The 20,572-nt window shown below is 45.4% G+C and overlaps 1 protein-coding gene across 1 annotated transcript in view; it reads left to right on the top strand.

Moving 5' to 3' along the window:
- Positions 1-18,437, top strand: part of LOC144124696 (uncharacterized) — a 189,419-nt gene extending 170,982 nt beyond the window's left edge. The window contains exon 13 of the mRNA XM_077657534.1: positions 17,649-18,437. The gene's annotated coding sequence lies outside the window, so the exon portion shown is untranslated. The remainder of the gene's footprint in view (positions 1-17,648) is intronic.
- The last annotated feature ends 2,135 nt before the right edge of the window (positions 18,438-20,572 follow it).

Raw genomic sequence — 20,572 nt, 5'->3', positions numbered from 1 at the left:
TGTATATGTATACTATTCATATACATACTTAGCCTACCAAGCATTCGCTAGTGCCTCGTGCAATATAATACTTCCCCACTGCTCCTTCAGGCGTGGCATGCGCCTGATGAAAAGCTCTTTCTTTGCAGCTTCACGGACGGGACGCTGCGACGCATGTCAGCGGCCTTGTGAACCTCTCGCATGGTTCAAAATCTCCGGCTCCCTCTGTTTCCCTCTCACCTCATCCCAGGGGTCGCGCCGAAGCTATCTTTAGTGATAGTCCTTGCATTTTCCAGAATTTTCCACCAGATGACCGCGTCCAGCAAGAGATCGCACAGCCATTCTTAGCCGGTCATTCATTTATGCATATTCCAGTTTCGCTAATATTGTCTAATCGGCAACTTTCGCGAATACCTCATTTTTTAGTTTTACCGGAGACATATGGACCCTGTGATAAATTTGACCCGCTAAAAATTAGAGAGAGGAGACGGGCAAGGGTCCTACAATTCCTTCTCGCGAAATTCAGTACTCGGGAAATATTCTGCTATTGCGAATTAACCCGAAGTCTCGAAAAATTGGGCTCGCGAAAAAATTGCCTTACAGCGTTCTTTGCCGCAAGAACGCTGAATAGCACGTACGGCACACGTTCATCAGGCAACATGCTTGGTGGCGGGTTTATTATAACAGCATGACTTTTTCCTTTTGGGAACTGCTGTGCAGCCCTATCAGGTTTTCAGAGATCGTGAATGGAACATCTAGGCCACATTGTTCTACCGCAATTTGGGGGCGGTGATACTGTTTTATGCAGGAACAAACACTACTTCCTCGCGTTACAGGGCTTAGTGGAATGACTTTTTCTTCGTTTTATCAACTGATATGGGATCGTCTCCTCAGAGGCTACGAATTTGTTTTATTGGCTTTAACCACCCTTTGATGAACAATACTTTAATCAACACATTTTTGAATAGCCGGAAATTAATCACTGCTTTTAATATTCCTGACGTCCACCACGCCTCAGAGTCTCTTTCTTAAAACATTTTCTAGCTTTTTCTGACCACGCTTTTTAAAGAAGTTTTGAATTCATTCCCTTAAACATACGCTATGTTGCTGTGTTCACACTGCATTTTAGCACCGTTTCTTTGTGAAAAGAGTTCTACAATGGCCACTAATGCAAGTTATGAACTTCATGGTGAAGTCAACATTTCGAACGGCAAGTGATCGTTAGCAGGGCCTTAGATTTTGTCGCCTTCAACACATTTGATAAAATGCAGTGAATTAGCGGTGCGAGGAAAATAACGCGTGTGTTCGCATACTATGACTTCGTACGTGTTTGATCGCTCCAGTTGACTTCCTCGGTGATACCCAAGGTGTCGAGCTGATTTACAGTGGCTTTTGCCAGAGCCTAGCCGAACGCTCGTGTGTACTTAAGCCGGCCTTTGAGGAATCTGCGCAGTCTTCTTTAGGAAGCCAGGTTGTTTATGGCAGAGAAAATAATATGTAGGCAATTAGCCTATGCGTGTTCTCTCTCAATTCTAATTTTGTAGATTGCTAAGCAGGGAAGACGGCTTCAGTATTTCTGCCCGCATTCCTCGTTGCGGTAAAAATCCTGAATCGCATCATGAAAAACAAGTTCGAAGATTATCAAGTACACATACTTTACAGACCCTGAAAATAACTTCCAAGATCCGCCTCAAACGTTGTATGATGAAATATAAAGAGGAGCCCAGTAGTCCGACAGGATTTTTCATACAACTTGGCCGATCCAGGCAAAATAAGTATGGTGGGGCAGCCAAAAAAGAATGTAAACCAATAGGCCCCCGCCTGTGCCACTAAGTATAACAGGCTTAACCCAATCGTAGTATAAATAAAATGGCCCCAAGGCAATGTTGTGCTTTTGCCACCCATAGGTGGGAAAATGAAAAAAATGAGGGGGGGGGGTAATGCTACTAAGCGACCGACAGCCGGGGGAGCGGGCCCGAGGAGACTCCCCTGATCTCCCCTGGGACGTAGCGGAGGGGGTGGGACGTAGGTTGTGGGAATGGAACTGAGGGAAAGGTTATGGGTAATGGGATGTGACTGGGGACAGCGAGACATTGACCTTCATTTTATCATTGCTCGACTCCTGTCTGGCCTGGACAGGGAGGGCGTCGATGTTGATCAATGGTGCGGCTCCACTCACGGGATGCCCGACCACCCAACGACGCAATAGCTCCGACTCGGAGACAGGAAATCCTAACCCGGGGCAGCTGCCTCGAGCTCCTCCACGAATTTAGGTGTCCGGTTCGGACTTGCGAATCGCTGCCCAGCTACTATCAGTCAAGTGCTTTTCGCGGTTTTTCAGACTCCGGAAGTATGTGTGGCGGATCCAGCCAATGGAAATTAGCCTCCCGGGGACCCACCTGTGCTTCCAACCAACCAACCTTGCACTTATTTCCTCCCCTAACTTGCTCCACACCTACTGAGGAGGGAGTATTCAGGGCCGGGCTGACCGGGCCACAAGCCAAGAACCTGGCCGAGGGTGAGATGACCCGGGCCTACTCCACCGCTACTCCACAACATCGACGGTTTTCGCATCGGTCGTACTAAGGTCCCCTGTACCTCGGCGTCCCGCGCTCTAGCCTCACGGCCCCGCGGTCAGCCATCCCTGGCTGCTTCCCCGAGGACATCGCTCCCGAAGAGCCCTTCTGCTGAAAAGCCCCGCGCGGACCTGGCCTCTCCGTGACCAGAAACCGACGCGCCAGCCGGTAGCCACGCATGCCCCCGCGTGCAGAGGCTTTTTGACTTTGGTATGCTTTTCGATCCAAATTCCGTCAGTTCAACCTGATTGTGAAACCAGGCCTGCCTCCGCACAGGCATCGGACCTCACGTGCGCGACTGGCCCATACAGTCGCTTGGAAGTCGCTGCCACTCCCATGGGGTTTTGCATCCCCAGAGGACAGGCCCCGGCCAGCCCATCCCCACCGCTGGCGTTGCACCGGAACAAAGCCTAGTAGCCGAAACTACACGGGCCCGTATCCGGTGGCAGGGGGGGGGGGGTGGGGGGCCACGAGCAGGCCGCACAGTCGGATTCCCCCCCCCCCCCCCCCCCCGGCCGATCCATGCAGTCAAAAGGTGGTGCTTAGGTCAAACCGACTGTAGGGTGCCTGGATGCAGCTTTTAAAAGGAAGCTGGATCGAGGCATCCTAACCGCCTGCATCACAAAGACAACCAGTGTGCATTCGCACAACGCTTTGATGCCATCCGAAAACTCGTCATTCTGTATGAAAGCCCGGAGTGGGCTTTTCATGCCAGTGCCAACGCCGACAGCCGTTGAAACCCGGCGTCATGATTTGTAATGATTAGTTTCAATTTCACTTCTTTTGGACATCTGTCATTTTTCCCCACTTCCGGTGACGCAGGCCGTGACGAGCGATACCAATGACAGTGGTTCAAAACAAAGGAAAACTAAACGAAACGGTGTAAAGTACGACTCCAGAGTGGTAGGCGATGGTGGCGTGACCATCTGACCGAAGACGCCGGCGTCATGGTCTTGGGCTGTAAAATGTTTGTATAGCTAATACGTAGCCTGCTTACTGGAGCTACAGCTGGACATTTGTTATCCACGCTCCTCTCGCACCTCTACTGGCCGAATGCGATCACGTGGATGCAAACCAACACTTCACCGCTGGAAAACCAGCCAATCTCAAAAGCCCGATAATTTAGCTGCTTACTCCGTGCACTGGGGTCTTCTTTTTATCATGTACATAAAATGCTCTACTTGTAGTATTATGGTAAAGTTCCTCCTATTCCCGAAAAGAAGGCCCTGTGAACGGTACCGTCTGCAACAGGTAGCATTCTAACGGCAAGAATTCCGCTCATATATTTTGGAGATTGTCACTGTAATAAGCATGACAAGTTTTTAGCTCCCGTTGCCGGCGCGCTGCGACTGCACCTTGGCGCCAGAACGGAGGACACCCAGGCAAGCCACGGCAGAAGAATATAGTTAGGTGTTGACACTGACCGCCCGCCACGGAGGAGGACGTGGAGATATTATGTTCGCGCTCTAGTATATGCGCCGACCGCTGCGGGGTAGTGGCACTGCGTAGAAGTGACCAATGTGGCTAATGGCTTGCGGAGAGGTGAACGCGTTTAAGCGGAGTGGAGGGCCCGGCATTGAGTGGCGTTTTAGGGTGTGTTTGTTGGTTCTTCGCGCTGCCAGAGAGCATCTCAATGCAAGAACGTTACGTTCTCTGCTTCCAATTTGCGGTGGGCACCATGCACGAAGAGGTTCTGCTAAAACTATGCTTTTGGTTGGGGCTTGGTACCTCCCGTGGTAATCGTTGTGCAAGCTGCAGTGTTGACGCGTTCCGAGCCCGTGGCCAGTCGTCGTGGGCTATGCACCCGATAGCGGCGTTGTGTTCGTTGTTATTTCGGTATATCTACGAAACCCATCTGGGTAAAAAGGCAAACTAGCCGCGATTGTGGGCAATGCGTACTTTGTATACCTAACTGCAGTTCGGGATGACCCACTTGGGTTGATCAAATCATCATCATCATCATCATCATCAACGTGACTACGCCCACTGCAGGGCAAAGACCTCTCTCCAATTAACGCCGTTTTTTGCGAGCTGCGTCCACGAAATCCCCACAAACTTCTTAATTTAATCCTCCCATCTAAATTTCTGCTGCCCTCTGCAACGCTAGCCTTCTCTGGGAATCCACTCCGATATACTTAAAGACCAGCAGTTATCTTGCCTCCACATTACCTGCCCTGTCCATGCCTATTTCTTTCTCTTGATTTCGACTAGGATGTCGTCAACAAGCGTATGTTCCCTCATCCACTCTGCCCGATTCCGGCCTCTCAATGTTACACCTATCATTTTGTTTTTCCATAGCTCGCTGCGTTGTCCTCAACTTATAAGCTGAAGCCTTTTTTTTAGCCTCCACGGTTTTGCACCATAGGCGAAGATCGGTAAGATACAGCTGTTGTATACTTTTCTCTTGAGGAATATTTGTAAACTGCCATTCATAATCTGAGAACCTCCATATGCGCTCCGTTCCATTCTTGTTCTTCTAGTCTTTTCCCTATCTTGACCCTGATCAGCGACCACTACCTGCTCTAAGTAGACGTCTTCCCTAACCCCTTCCAGCATCTCTCTACTAACTGTGAACTGCTGTTTCCTTGCGAGACTGTTGAACATTATTTTGATTTTCTTCACGCCAATTTTTAGACCCATCGTTCTGCTCTACCTGTCTAACTCGTTGATCATGCCTTGCAGTTCATCTCCTGAGTGACTTAGCTAGGTAATGTCATCAGCGAATTGCAAATTACTTTAGTATTATCCACTAAATCCTATTCCTAACTGTTTCCAATCCAGGCCTCGGAATAACTCCTCTAAACAGGCGGTGAAAAGCATTGGCGAGATGATGTCTCCATGCCTGACACCCTTCTATATTGGAATTTTATTCCTGACTTTACGGAGGACTATGGTAGCTGAGCAGTCGTAGATATCTTGGACCACTTTCACATAAGAATCTTCTGCACCCTGATTCTGTAATCCCTGCATGACTGCTGAGGTTTCCACTGTGTCATATACTACCTTGAGTAAACCCCGATTTCTTTTTAGTTGTGATCAATTTTGTGCCATTATTGGCGATTTTTTTTTGAAAAAAATAAGCTCGTTTGGTAGTTAGCGTCGTCTATACTGTTTCGCCCATGCTTTTTGAGACAGTTCACGCTTCTTCAGTTATGTATTGATACTGATACCTTTTGATACCCTTAAAGGGACACTGAGGAGAAATTGAAGTTGGCTTGTATCGATAGAATAGCAGCTCCTGATCGCAAAAACGCCACTTTTACTGAAAACAAAGCTCTTGTAATGTAGAAAATAGCAAGAACCAAAATACAGGTGTCGCCGCACAGGCCAATCTCGCAAGTACAAGCGTTATGACTTCCTAGGACAAGAGGCGCCACCTTGGAGGAATTTTCCTTACTTCATGGAACCACGAATCTCTGAGGCTGGAAAAGGAAGGTTGCGCACCGCACCGCTAGCCGTCAGAAATCACGGAGTCTGCGTTTACGTCACGTATCACGTCACTCCGCTCTGTGACGTCATAAGAGTTCTCCGTGTCGTCATAAGAGTTCTCGAGTTTGAATCAGAGCGGCGGGAAAAACTTTCTCAACTTCGAATCCAAATTTCTTTGAAATAAATGCATCTTTCGCGCCCGGACAAGCGGCAACAAAGCCATGAAAGGCCGAAGTATCAGATTTTGCTAACAAAAAAAAGTTCTCCTCAATGTCCCTTTAAGGACTAGCGGTTATCTTGGCTTCTGATTACATGCCCTGCCCGAGCCCATTTCTTCCTCTTGATTTCGACTCGGATGTCATTAACCCGCGTTTGTTCCCTCACCCACACTGCCCGCGTTAGGTGTCTTAAAGTTGCACCTATCATTTTTCTTCCCGTGGCTCGCTGCGTAGTCCTTAACTTAAGCTCAACCCTTTTCATTAGCCGCTATGTTTCTGCCCCATATGAGAGCACCGGTAAGATATAGCTGTTGTACACTTTTCACTTGCGGTATATTGGTAACCTGCCATTCATGATTTGAGAGAACATGCCATATGCACTCCAACCCAATCTTATTCTTCTAGTTATTTCCTTCTCAGGATCCAGATCAGCTGTCACTACCTGCCCTAAGTAGACGTATTTCTTAGGGCAGGTAGTGGCAGCTGATCTGGATAAATAAAGTAGACGTATTCATTTACCACTGCGAAATGCTGTTCTCTTGCTAGACTGTTGAATATTCCTTTGGTTTTGTGCATGGTAATTTTTAGACCCACCGTTCTGCTCTTCCTGTCTAACTCATTGATCATGATTTGCAGTTCTCCGTTGTGACTCAGCAAGGCATTGTCATCAGAGAATCTCAGATTATTTAGGTATTCTTCATTAACTCCTACCCCTCACTGTTCCCAATTCAGGTCTCGGGATACCCCCTGACAACAGGCGGTGAATAACATTGGCGGGATCGTGTCTCCTTGCCTGACACCTTTGTACATTGGAATTTTGTTGCTGACTTTATAGCCGCCGCGGTGGCTGAGTGGTTATGGCGCTCGACTGCTGGCCCGAAAGACGCGGGTTCTAGAGGCACGTGTGCTGTGCGATGTCAGTGCACGTTAAAGAACCCTGGTGGTCGAAATTTTCGGAGCCCTTCACTACAGCGTCTACCATAGCCTGATTCGCTTTGGGACGTTAAACCCCCATAGACCTATTGCTGACTTTATGGTGGACTAATGTAGTTGTGCAGTTTCAATATACGTCTTCCAGTATTTTTACATAAGGCTGTTCTACTCCCTGTAATCCACAATGCTTGCATAACTGCTGATGTTTCCACTGAGTGAAATGCTTTCTCACAATCAATGAAAGCTAAAAATTGTGATCGGTTATATTCTGCCCATTTCTCTATCACCTGATTGATTGTGTGGTTATGATCTATTGTCGAGTATACTTTACGAAAGCCTGCCTGATGATTTGGTTGATTGAAGTCTGTAGGTGGTCCTGATTCTATTAGTGATGACCTTTGTAGCTATTTTATAGGCAACGGAGAGTAAGCTGATCGGTCAGTAATTTTTCAAGTCTTTGACGTCTCGGTTCTCATGGATTTAGCGTTATTCCAACGATCACGTTATTCCAAGCTTCTGCTACGCATCAGATCATAAGGCATTGCGTATAAGAGGGTGGCTAGTTTTTCTAGCACGATCACCCCTAAGTTTTTTTCGACAGATCGACTGTTATCTGATTCTCACCAGCTGCTTTCCCCCTTTGCATTGCCCCCAGGCCTTTGTTTACTTCCTCTTTCGTAACTGGCCGGATCTCTCATTGCGAGTATCAAGACCTGGAATCAGTTATAAAGAAAGTAAAACCCCAGTACGGTGTACTAATGAGCAGTCTCAATAGGGAAGAAGCAGGATAAAGGCCATGCGGTAGGCGACTATGGCATGGTCTCTAGTAATAGCAGGGTGGAGTTATTACTAGATTTAGATTAGGAACACTTATGTGCAAACAGATTAGTTGTTCCATGAGGTGCTCCATAGGTTTTCCTTAGGTAAGTCTTCCAGATTAGAAGCACTTATGTACGAACAAAAACAATAGTTACAACTTATTCACGGGTGTTTCACAAAGCACAAATATATAACATGTGCCGAATAGTGCAACTCATTATCATGCGCATTTTATTTTACCTGATGCAAAGAAATTAAAAAGACCACATCAGATGCTTATGCTTCTCAAAGTAAGCAACCCATACACAACTGTGCCTCACTAATATGAACACTTTGGTTCATAACGCTGACTCCAGGAAATTGTCTGTGAATAGGCGACAAAATGTTTTCTGCTCACTGTTGTGACTACTATAAATCACATCTCCCAGAAATGCTGTTTGTTGTATTTTTTTAACAGAATTGCTTTTCAGGCCGAAATGCAGTAAAAAATGATAATTAAGCAGTTTACCATGACTAAGCTAAAAGAGCCATATGTGGGAAGCTGCGCTAAGGGATCTCGATTAATTCTGATTTCCTGGGATTTTTAATGCACGCTCACTTCGGACAGCACTAGGGCGCCTTTTGCATTCCGACTCCATCGAAACGCGGTCAGTGTGGGTTAGGACTGAACCCGAGCCTTACGGCACAGTACCCTAGCGCCCTGAACACTGAGCAATCCCGGCCGCGTTGAAAAGTATGGAGGTCACGATGTCAGCAAACAAAAGAATTGGTGCTACTAACGGGTGTCTGCACTTTCCGAACTCTATATGACTCTCAACTTTCTGAAGAACCCCCTACGTAGGAGCTCTTGATGCGAGATGGCGCTGCAGCACATCGAATAACTTCGATCGGCGATCTCATAGCCTCTTGCAGTTTGTACCCGCTGTTCATTTTGGTGCCACAACACGATGGTATGAAAGGCAGAAAGTACACCAAATCGTTTATAACAAAAATGCAGGTGCAAAATTTTCAGACGACTTTCGAAAGTTCGGTGGAGCATTTTGTCGAGCAACATTAAGGGCAGCTTAGCCGCTTTAGCAGCCACCCTGAAATTCTTCGATAAAGACCACCTATACGTACAGTTTAGAGCCTCATGTATTTTATCTTTTCGCATACATCCCGGTCTAGCTTTCTGTGATACTGTTAGCCGCTCTGCGTTGTCGGTGTCAGAGTAAAAGATGATATCCGCGGGAAGAACGCCAGGTTATTTTCGCCAATCATTTTCGCGTCGCTTAGCTAAAAGTGCACTGTATTAGACACTAAAACTCGCAAACGTCGCCATTAAAGCGTCGCACCGGCGGTTTCCTTTCGCTGCCGCCGCTCGTGCGTACAGCGTCAGAGTTCTGCTACCGAGCACGAGAGTGTATGATCAATACCAAGTTTCAGATGCATTATTCGTAATGGAGGCGAAATGCGCAAACGCTTTTGAGATTTATAAGATTTATAAAAAAAGCCCACTGCCGCACATAAGCAAGCACATGTACACGCCGCTGCTTCGAATGATCCCGCAACACCTACACCGACCCTCATTTCGGCCTTCTCAGCTCGGCGACTAGACAAGCCTACGTTGTGTGCCGCCATCTGTCTGCGCGTTCAAAAGAAGCACAAGGAGGGGCGTACAAAATCTGGTCACGCCGCTGGGCGCAAAGTCAGCACCTAAATACATTCTTACATCGTGGGCGAAGTTAAACAACTCTGCTGGACATGGCGGAGCTTACAGCCTGCCTTGTGTTATCAGCTGCGCTGCCGCCTGAGCAGCGCATGCGTCAACAACGGCGTTTTCGTGGAGGCTATCGGTCGGCGCGAAGGACTTTTTCTCTGTAGACCCTGAGGCGAAAGCTCAGTCGTGGTTGCATTCAATAAGCTAGGCGACTGCGCCGAATGAGTTGCCGACATTACGTAATGCACGTAAACCATGGAACACACTGGTTGTCTCGATCCAACTTGATTCCTTTGGCTATCTGCATCGAGGTAACCTATGAAAACAGGTCGCATGGCGCCATCAGTCACCACGTCCAGTAGCCAGCTATAATTTGCCCTTGTTCGATGTGGGGGTCGGCGGAGGCGGTGACGGCGGCGTCCAGCCGCAGCGAATATGTTTGAGCGTTCTATGTAGCAAGTGCTGGCACCACTCCCCTGTTATTCAGCATGCCGCGGGCACTGATCACGGGGGTTTCGAGATATAAAAACTGCGGTTCTACCCGGCTGCACCTAGTTTGATTCAGTCCGCGGCCGTCGCAGTTAAATGAAGGCAAAATGCTAGAGGCTCATGTGGTGTGGATGTCAGTGCACGTTAAATAACCCCAGGTGGTCGAAATTTCTTGAGCCGTTCACTACAGCATCCCTCATAGCCTGAGTCACTTTCGGACGTTACACCCCCATAATCAAGTGAACGGGTCTGGTTAGCTTTCTTGTGGGAATGTTTTATAAGTATTTGTTCGGTTTGTGGGGTTTAACATCCCGAAGCGGCAAGTGAGCTATGAGGGATGCCGTAGCATAACGCTTTGAGTATGGACCAGGTGTGGTCCTTTACTATGCAGTCACATCTATCGCAGTGAATCGGGTGTTTGTTCATTTCGCCTCCATCGACATGCGGCCACCGTGGCGTTCTCGCGATATGAAGCAGCTACTAATAATTAGAAGTGAGCTACGGTCACCGTGCCTACCGTGGTTCGACTCCTTGTCGCCAGCTTCATGCCGTTGCCCAAGATGCACAGGGTGTGCTGATGAGGCTCAAATTGTGTACATACGTGCAGCTGCGAGCTTTGACTACAGTTCCGCGGTATAGATATGCATCGCTTCTGTTCAGCGGCAGGAGAAGGGTTTAATTCTCTTTGCGACCTTATCCCTGCATGATACAGTTCTATATCTAGTGATGGTTAATTACAGATTGAGCTGGAAAGTCTTAAAAAATGGTAGCTCTACAAGCGGGGTTAGGGAAGAGGGTCGTAAAATATTTTCCTTCTTGTTTTATTGGTCATAATCTTACATTTGTGCATGCCAGCGAAGGTGGTGTTATATGCCGGCTACGTATTTCTTTTTCAGGTATGCTGACAGAAATATCCGTGTAGAAATATCCTATGAAAAAGCGCCATACTTTTCCCAAAAGGAATGCGGGATTAACCGAGAAAAAATTAAATCTGTACTATTTCAATATAGTTTTCAGGTTCGATTTATACATGCAATAAGCACTTCAGCAATCTTGTCAATTTTGAGCACGTTGGAACAAGGCATTATGGCTTGAAACAGAAAATGAGAACGGGTAACTAAACTAGATGCTTTTTCTTAGGTATTTGATTTTTCTTAGTTTTATTTAAATATGTGTCAGGGAATTTTTTTGTATTCGAGTGTGGGAAGTGTTTGTTATTTTACTTTTAATGAATATAAAAACACTCCCTTTCAATAGGCCGCTCCCTTTGGTTCTACGACAAGAGTTTGAAAATAATATTTAAACATACCGAGTTGCATGAAACAAGAAACTAGCCCGCAGTTTGATACCTCATAAAATTTAATTCATGCAGGGGTTCCAAATAATGTGTAACCGTGAACCTGCATCAGAACGATAGTTTTTCAAGATCGACGGATGAGAGAAATAAAGGCAAGCCAGGACAAAAGCACTGCAGTTTAATGGGGCACAATTTCATCATAAAAACCTTGCTAATAGAAAACAACCGTCAAGATTTGTTTACAGTTGTTTTTAATCGACTTTAGAAGCTTAAAAATTGACATGGTGACAATTTTGTTATTCCGTGCCCTGCACAGGGCCAGACATTCAAATGTACAAGTTAAAATATTTTATCAAAACACTACAAATTGTATAAAGCAGCACACTTAACGTTTTGCTATGTGGACATGTGTTGCAAAAAAGTCCAGTTTTTTATGTTTCTTTTGTACGTGTAAGAAAATGGGAAATTCTACATTTTCTGTGGCAGTGCTGACAAAGAGTTGAATTTCCAGAAACGGCGCTTCCAATGACGTATCGTCTTCCTCGTCAAGTTTTATGCCACAGCGCAAGGCTCCCTTTGCGCAGAAAATCCTCCGTCATTGTAGTCTTTGGCGGCGTGAGCGAAAACTCTGGATTTTTATTTATTTATTGGAACACTCCCAGCGCCAGAAATGGCATTAAAGTTGGGTGGAATAGCGTATAATACAACTTAAAATAGGCAACGAACTGATTTACAGACAGCGCAATCGGGGCAGATCACATCTAATGAACTGATTTACGGAGATGAAGGGAATAAATCATTTATTATAATTACCACCAACAGTTCAGGCAGCCTATTCCAATATGTTATAGACCTTGGTTAAAAGCTTACTTGTTCATGTCAGTAATGCAAATAATTTCTTTTGCTTATTTAATAGTTGATCATGCCCTAGGGAAACATTGTTGTGCACTGAATATACAAGTCACAGTTTATAGCACTCTTGCAATAATAAATAATATGAAAAAAGTTTTAATCTTAAAGAATACCTGCGTTTTTCTAGTGACTGCCATCCTAGAGAGTTTTTTGCTCAGAAAACTCTCAAATTCCTGATATAAATACTGAAGAAATAAAGAACACCCAAACTGAGCAAGCTTATTCCAGAACTGAGTGAATATGACGAGGCCGACTTAGATTAGAGGTTATATATACGCCGAGGTATTTTTACTCAGATAGTGAAGATATTTGTGTTGCATTAATTTCATAAAGAATTATAATATAAAATTGTATAAAATATATAAATTATAAAGCTGGCTGCAAGGGTTGATCATGAAGCATGATCATGATCCTCGCTTCGTCGACGCAGTAGGCCTGGTACGGAGTTCCTGTCGCAGTGTGCTTGCTGCAATGTCTGTGCGTCTATGTCCTTCCGGTCAGTATGGATTAATTCAGTGGCCTCTTAAGCATTCCAGATGTCCTCTGCTCCACCCACTAGCGCTGCTACTTCCCATAGCGTGGTATCCCGCTGAGTCCTGAATTGAACGCGGCGCTTCTACTTGATGGCCCAGAAATGAAAATTGAAAATTGGTTTTTGAGGAGAGGAAATGGCACAGTAACTGTCTCACATATCTCGTTGGACCCCCGAACCACGCCGATCGCCCACAGCGCTGGGAGTTTTAAGTGCAATGAATTTGCGTCCCCAAACACGAACGCCCATATCTATCCTGGTTAGGCAGTGCTGAGGAGCGCTCGTCGCGCATCCCCGAACCTTGCTCCTAGGTGCCGACAGCGGTGGCCTCGTCCGACAGCTCAGTTTGTCCCGGCCGCAGCCTCTTTTGTTTAGCTGTCTTTTGTTTCCACTCGGCCTCTCCCGTGGACCTCCCTCTCCTGCTACCGGCCAAATCCGCTGGTTGAGAGCTGCGATGCCTATCTCGTCCTCCTGGACCGATGACTAGTGGTTACCACCACCCAGATGCACTGACTCTCCTTTAGCCGCAGTATACCCTTAGTGAAAAAAGGCTGCGCTAAAAATGCATTCGTACCTAATTTAGTAATTTCTTATTTATTTCACATTTTTTTGTCCTATGATTAAACTGCAGTATGAATGCTTTCTAAGTATGCGAGGAGTACTATACTGAACAATGTTACAAATGCATCAAAAATGCATTTTCTGTCCGCTTAGTATATCTATTATACATAAAAACATACTAAATATACACAATAAATACATTAAAACAATACTAAAATGCACATTACATACATTAAATATATACCAAAATATACTAGGACATTAAAAATATGCTTCAAATGTATAATAAATGCATTAAAAGTGTACTAAATATATACATTAAATACATTACACTACATTAAAAATACACTAAAAATATACAATTAATACATTGAAAGTACCACTTCGGTTTGGCTTACTTTAAAGGTTGGCTAGTCGGATTCACCGAATAATGCTGATCAATGTTGTCAACAGCAGAAGTAATGACCGAACTGGTGGTTATAAGCATCAGGAGACAGACAATCTCAGATAAAACGCGTTGTCAACAAGAAGTCTATGCCAATGCAAGGCCACGTGACGGGACCTGAACGTGAACGATGTCGCCACGCAGGAAACGCCGACGGAAAATGACGTCATGCAGAAAACATGAACTTCTCAAACAAGCCTAATACTTGGCTTGGCTTATATATTCCCCTCGTGAGGGGACGCATTATCTAGCCGCTGAGGCGCTTTACGCGCAAAGGCTGTGGGGCCCCAAATTGTCACACAAGCGTCGGAGTGGTCGCGTTCGAATCTGCGGTCTATCTAGAACCGAATTGTTAGTCGTAACTTGCGTCAGGCATCGGTCAGGAGTCAAACTGTCAACCAACAAATACATGAGCGTCTATGGGAGCCGGTCGGTCCTGCAAGTCTGGGTCCTTTTCGCTGGCATGATCCGGCCCGGAGGTTCGCATGGCTCCCTTGCCGGTACAATGGTATCACGCTGCCCACGCTTAATTTAAATAAATGGTGATTGCCTTTCTGCTAGGAGTTACCATAAACGATTGGACGAAAAGGGGGAGTTGTCACTGTTTACGCTGACAGCTCGTTCGTTAGAATTGAAGTTTTATGGTTTATGGCGGGGATTTAACGTCCCAAAGCGACTCAGAATGGTAGTGTACTTTAGCAGAAGTAATGCCGTATTCGCGAAAGTACACTTTCAATACATTGCCAACATGCAAAGGCCATTTCTCTCAACGCGATTAGGAGCACTAGGTTGTTCTATGGCAGCTGAAAGTGCGCTTCAAGTATATTTAAAAGGGCTGCCAGTTTTTTAAAATTCAAGTATAATCGAGACGAATCAATTTCGAATTTACGAAAGTGCACGTATAATACATTGAGAAGATGCTAAAACCGCATACATTTTTTTCCACGTGTTTGAAGCGTGCTCGATACACGGTTTAAGTGACGTTTACGTCGAATGCATTAAATTCATATTTACGAAAATACACTTTGAATATAAGGACAAGATGCTAAAACCACATTCATATTTTTTCACGTCCTTGAAACGTGCTCGAAACATGCTTTAAGTGACGTGTACTCCGATTTGCATTAATATATATTTACGGATATACACTTCTAATAGATTGACAAGATGCTAAAACCGCATTCATATTTTTTTACGTATTTGAAACGTGCTGTAAACATGCTTCAAATCAGGTGTACTGCGAATGCATTAATTTCATATTTACGAAAGTACACTTTGAATATATATACAAGATGCTAAAACCGCATTCATAATCTTTCACATATTTGAAATATGCTCGAAGAATGCTGTACGTGACGTCTTTTTGGAAAATTTCAAGAATATATTTCGAATACTGAGCATAAGATTTCAGGAACCTGTTTCCGGCATATCTTTAGCGCATTTATGAATACAAAATATGCTTAAATTACATTATAAATATCCCCAAGTATATTCCAAACATACTAGTTTTCTCTAAGGGTAGTGTCGGCAGCCACACCGTCCACCTTCTTTACAAGTCCCGAAGAAACGTAAACGTCATGCTCTACAACCACTCAAGAGAGTGGGCAGCAAAGATAGTTTTCCTACAAATCTTCACTCTAATGACCCATAAACCTGACTGCCCCCTACGTCCATCGTTTCAGAAAATGAAGCTTGGCAACGAAATATTGGAAGTACCTACTGTCGTAAACAAAGTGGGAAAGGACCCGTTTTTACTACGCAGTTGCATTGAAGTCCGGCTACTGGAAGGTGTTTTCCGACGGCCACTGGATTAGCCATCGACATAAAAGATCTGTTCTGCTCTACACGCCTGGTGAATTATTTGAAGCAATTAGGCAGAACATAGAAGAGAACGGTGAAGTTGACTTTCAGAATACGGCAGGTGTGAGCCCGGATCACTTTCTTGGACTGTTAAACTTTTATCTTGACAGCACTGTAATTGCTTTAAATGCATATTTTTGTTCAGGACGCTGGGATTTGTATCTGGTCCTCTGTGCCACCTGTCCTGTGCGATAAATATTGGGCAGCTGTCGGTCAGCGCGTCGCACAACGCCTTTCGGGACAACATGCATTGCGCATTTTTCACTATGTTGAGATTTACCTGGTTATACTTCACTTGACCCCAGAAAATAATCTTCACAACGCAGTCAATAACAAACTTAAAACATTTGTGTCACTTTCTGGAGGCCTCATTTTCACCCAAGAGTTGGCCAGTGGTACCTTCCTGCAGTACGTGGACGTAAAGCTTCAATTCGCGGCGAAGCACATTTCCAGGTGCAAGAACCCGAAAGTTAAAAAGACCCCGCTGCCATCTGATAGCATGCATTCTAAGCTCGTTGAGCGCGCTAACGTAAACCCAGCCTTCGAGATCGCTCTAGAAAAAACTTGTGAGCACAAAATGGAAACAAGCTTCACTAAACAAGTCCAGCGCTTCTGTAGCGCCGGTTACCGTGAGCATTCAATCACCGGTCCATGTGAAAGTTTATTGCACAAAGTTAAGGATTGAAAAAAGACCGAAGTCACTAAAAAAGGTCTGCTGCAGGTTATTCCCTACATTCATCGCGTTTCGCATACCGTCAGAAAAGTGGTGCGCTAATACGGGGTCAACATCGTCTTCTCGGCACCATGTTAACTTTGCAGGGTGCGCTCAGTGATGACTAAAAAAACAGAGAAATCCTCAGTGTAACAAGAAGCGTGTTAAGAAATCCGCTTAGTGTTTTTCTGTGGCTGTGCATAAATTTCCCCTCACCTGCGGCAGGTTCTACCTTGTGCAAAAGGGTAGGTGTTTTGATGAAAGCGCTTACTACAGTGACTTTGCAGTAATGAATAACTGAGGAAGCCACCTAGCCCAACGTCGTAAAGAATGCGAAGGTAACGGTGAGGGCAAGAAAAAGATTCGTTTCAAATCAATGATTGAAAGAAAAAGGGTGTTTGTTCAGATCGAACGACAAAATCGAAAGAGAGGTGGTGCAAGCATTTCACATCGCAAAAACGAACGAAAAATGTGTCAGCACGACGTCCATTTTGCTTCTATCTAACGAAATCGCTTTTCTGGAAAGCCATTTTTAAAGTTTTTTGCAACTTTTCATGCGCTGTTTTCTCTCTGTCTTTACTAGTTCACGAGCTTTAGGCCAGTTTTAACCCTTAACCTGTTTTTTATGCCCGTTGTTTCCTCATTGCTGTTACGCTGCCCTCGCGCCTTTTCTGCCATCTTCAAATGATTCACAAGTTTTTTCTAATCTTCATATTTTTTTACGTTCCGCCATCTGCGTAGTCATCTCGTGTTTTACCGCCTCTCCGTCCTCTTTATCCTTGTTAACTGTTGTTTTGCATTTCACCATATAGGTTTCCATAGCGCGTGTTTTAATTCCTTCACTTTTCGCCTAGGCTCCAGTTAATTGTTAAGAGACACTACGCCGATTTATATCTTTGTTTTTATAGTTTTTAGCATTTTACAAGAAGTATTGTGTGGAGCGACTGCATTCTTCCTTGTTGATTCACCTGGCCATAAATAATGTTACCAGTTATTGTATGCACTTCTCTTATCTCTCTTTATGTGTACATGTGCGAATGACACACGCGGTCGCGCGCTTTGGGTTCCCGCCATATAAAGCCCGTGCTTTCGCTTCCTTGAATACACTGTTGGCAGTCTGCGACCGTGATGTCGTGCTCGTTTTTTTACCTCTCCTCGTCTTTTTGCCCATTTTATAACCATCCCAGGTGCTCGGTCGACCCGGAGTGGGCTGCTGCCGGACTGTTCCCCAATATCTCGGCATTCACCTAAATCGAAGCCTTTCCTGGTCGACACACATTAATAAAATTACAGCTAAAGCTTCACGAACCCTTGGATACTTAAAGCGTAATCTTCATGGTGCACCATCTGACACTCGAAAACTAGCCTACCAGATGTTTGTCCGCCCACAACTAGAATTTGCATCACCCATCTGGTCACCTCACCAAGCGTATCTAACACGTAATCTCGAATCTATACAGAACCGTGCTGCACGCTTCATCGCTCGTGATTATAACCGGCATTCCAGCGTCACTAAGATCAAGTTATCGCTATCACTTGAGTCTTTAGAATCACGTCGTACCGTAGCCCTTCTTTGCTTATTTCATAAAATGATTTTCAGTCTTCACAGTCACACATTACCTTTGTCACGGCCATGTCGCACATCTCATCGCCTCCATAATCATAGCAGCTTTACGCGTATTTTTGGTCATACAAAAGCATTCAACATGTCTGCTCTCCCACGTGCCATAAACTATTGAAACAGCCTTCCTGACGATGCTACTAATACCAGAAATCCTGCTACATTTCGTGATAAAATAACCGCAATCTTCGCCTAGTTGTCTCAGTTCTGTGTATTCTTGCGAAAAATGTTTTATTGCTGCTTAGTGTGAACTAACTTGTGCACTTTTTAGCCTCTCTGTCAAATCGTGTTCCATTTCCATGTTGCCACATTTTGAAACACGTAATTATTGTGTGTTGTATTACTTTATTTGTATTCTTCTGAGTGACTCTTGCTAACTATTGTATAAAGTTTTTCTTCTGTCCTTATTTTCTGTCCTTATTTTGTGTTTTTTTTTTTGCGCTATTCTCTAACTTCTATGTACTGCCCCACTCACACAATGCTCCAATGTAAAGGAGCCTGTGAGTAACTTGAATAAAGAACAGATAGTGTCACCTGTTCTTGGAAGCGCTCTCGCCTCTGTCGCTCCGCCTGCAGCTTGTTTTAATGGTCGTGCAACCCTCTGTTCTATGCTGGAGTCTCCGCGGCATCAAACGCACAGGGCACAATCTGCCTTCACCGAGTTTCCAGCGCTCGATCTGGGACGCAGATAGAGCAGAAGAAGGGCTCCTCCTCAGCCGCAGAGTCATCAATAGGTGCTACGTCAAGGAAATCCACCGGCCGCCAGACTCGCACTTCACATCCGGGTTCTCCGCATCCTGTCTTCAGTTCGTGCAGGAATCGCTCGTCATGGTGTTTCGGAGAAGGTTTAGGGAAGCTCGAACGTCGGCGGGCACAGGGCACAGGACGCCAGAAGGAGGGACAGCGGCAGGGAACCGCAATCCTTAGAACTGCTCAAGAGAACCATGAAGGCGGGCACGAAAAGGGCGAGGGAGATCCGGCGAGCGGGGCGTCGAAGCGACGTGCCGACGAGTCCGCTCTGGTGAGAAACTGGAGAGTGACGTCTAGGAGCTCGTTAAGAAGGTGCTAAAAGCGAGAGGTAGCGGCTGGATCCAACTCGCATGAGGAGGTAGGAGAGGAATCGAGAGACTGAACGCTCTTTGCTGTGAAGCCCTCTCCGCCGCAGAGCGAACGGGTGCCCGCTTGTTGTTTCTCTCTTCGAGCGAGCGGGCGTGAACAAAAGGACAGCTGTTTCCTTAAGGCTTCCCGTCGTGACACAGAGAGAGCAAAAATCTGCAGGTTTTTATTTTTTGTTCAGTTCGCGCTGCTTCTTCACTTTTGAGAAGAATTAAAAGAGTGCAAATTTTCTGAAGAGACTAACGATCTTCACGTGGGTGACTTAGTCCATGCATCTTCAGATGGAATAAACCGTGACGACACCCCTTGTACACCATAAAAAAGGCACAGACCACAGCACATCTACATAGTGCGTGCAGACCGAGATGAAGTGCTGACAAGTGAATGGGCCAGATTAGCTTTCTTGTAGGGATGTTTTCTAAGTATTCGTTTGATTTGCGGAATTTAACATCCTAAAGCGACAAGTGTGCAATGAGGGACGCCGTAACAAAGGGCTCCGAGTATGGACCACCACCGTGGGTTTCTTTAACGTGCTCTCACATCGATCGCACAGCAGCGGGTGTTTTGCTGTTCCGCCTCCATCGACATGCGGCCAGCGCGGCGTTGTCATAAGTATAAAGCAGCCGCTAATGATTAGAAGTGAGCGACGGTAGCCTGCCTGCCGTGGTTACACTTCTCGTCGCCAGCTTCACGCCATTGCCCAAGGTGCAGAGGGTGTGAAGATGAGGCTAAAATTGCGAAGTTGGGTGAAGCTGCGAGCTTTGACTAGAAATGCGCGGTGGTGATTTATGCCTTCACTTCTGTGCAGTTGAGCTACAGTCGAAGGATTTAATTTTCATTGTAGTCTTCACCCTGGTGTGCACAGTCCTTATACATCAAGTGAGGGGTTTTTACAGACTGAGCTGGAAAGGCTTACAAAATGGTAGCTCTACAAGTGGGGTTCGAGGGAAGGGCTCCTAGCGTAGTTTCTTTCTTGTTTAGTAGGTCATCATTTTGCATTCCCTACTTACCATTGTGAGTGGTGTTATATGCCGGCTACATTTTTTTTTCCAGAAATGGTAACTGAAAGGACCATGATATTTTATTAATGAAAAATTAACATACTTTTCTCAAAAGAGATGGGGGGTGAACCGATAGATATTCAAGTGCCCTGTCCGATGCCAATATAGTTTTCAAGAGTGATTTATATCTCGGCAATCAGCACTTCTGCACTGTTGTTACTTTTGAACACTTTTGGAATAGGGTAGGACGGCTGGAAAGAGAAAATGTGAAAGGCTAACTAAAAAAGTTGTCGGTCGTTAGGTACTGCACATTCCCTGATTTTTATTTTATATACGAGTCCAGAACGGTTCCTTGTATTCGAGTATGGAAAGC

Source organism: Amblyomma americanum, chromosome 1 (assembly GCF_052857255.1).
Source record: "Amblyomma americanum isolate KBUSLIRL-KWMA chromosome 1, ASM5285725v1, whole genome shotgun sequence".
In the NCBI taxonomy this organism is placed as follows: domain Eukaryota; kingdom Metazoa; phylum Arthropoda; class Arachnida; order Ixodida; family Ixodidae; genus Amblyomma; species Amblyomma americanum.
This window is presented reverse-complemented; position numbering and strand designations above follow the sequence as displayed.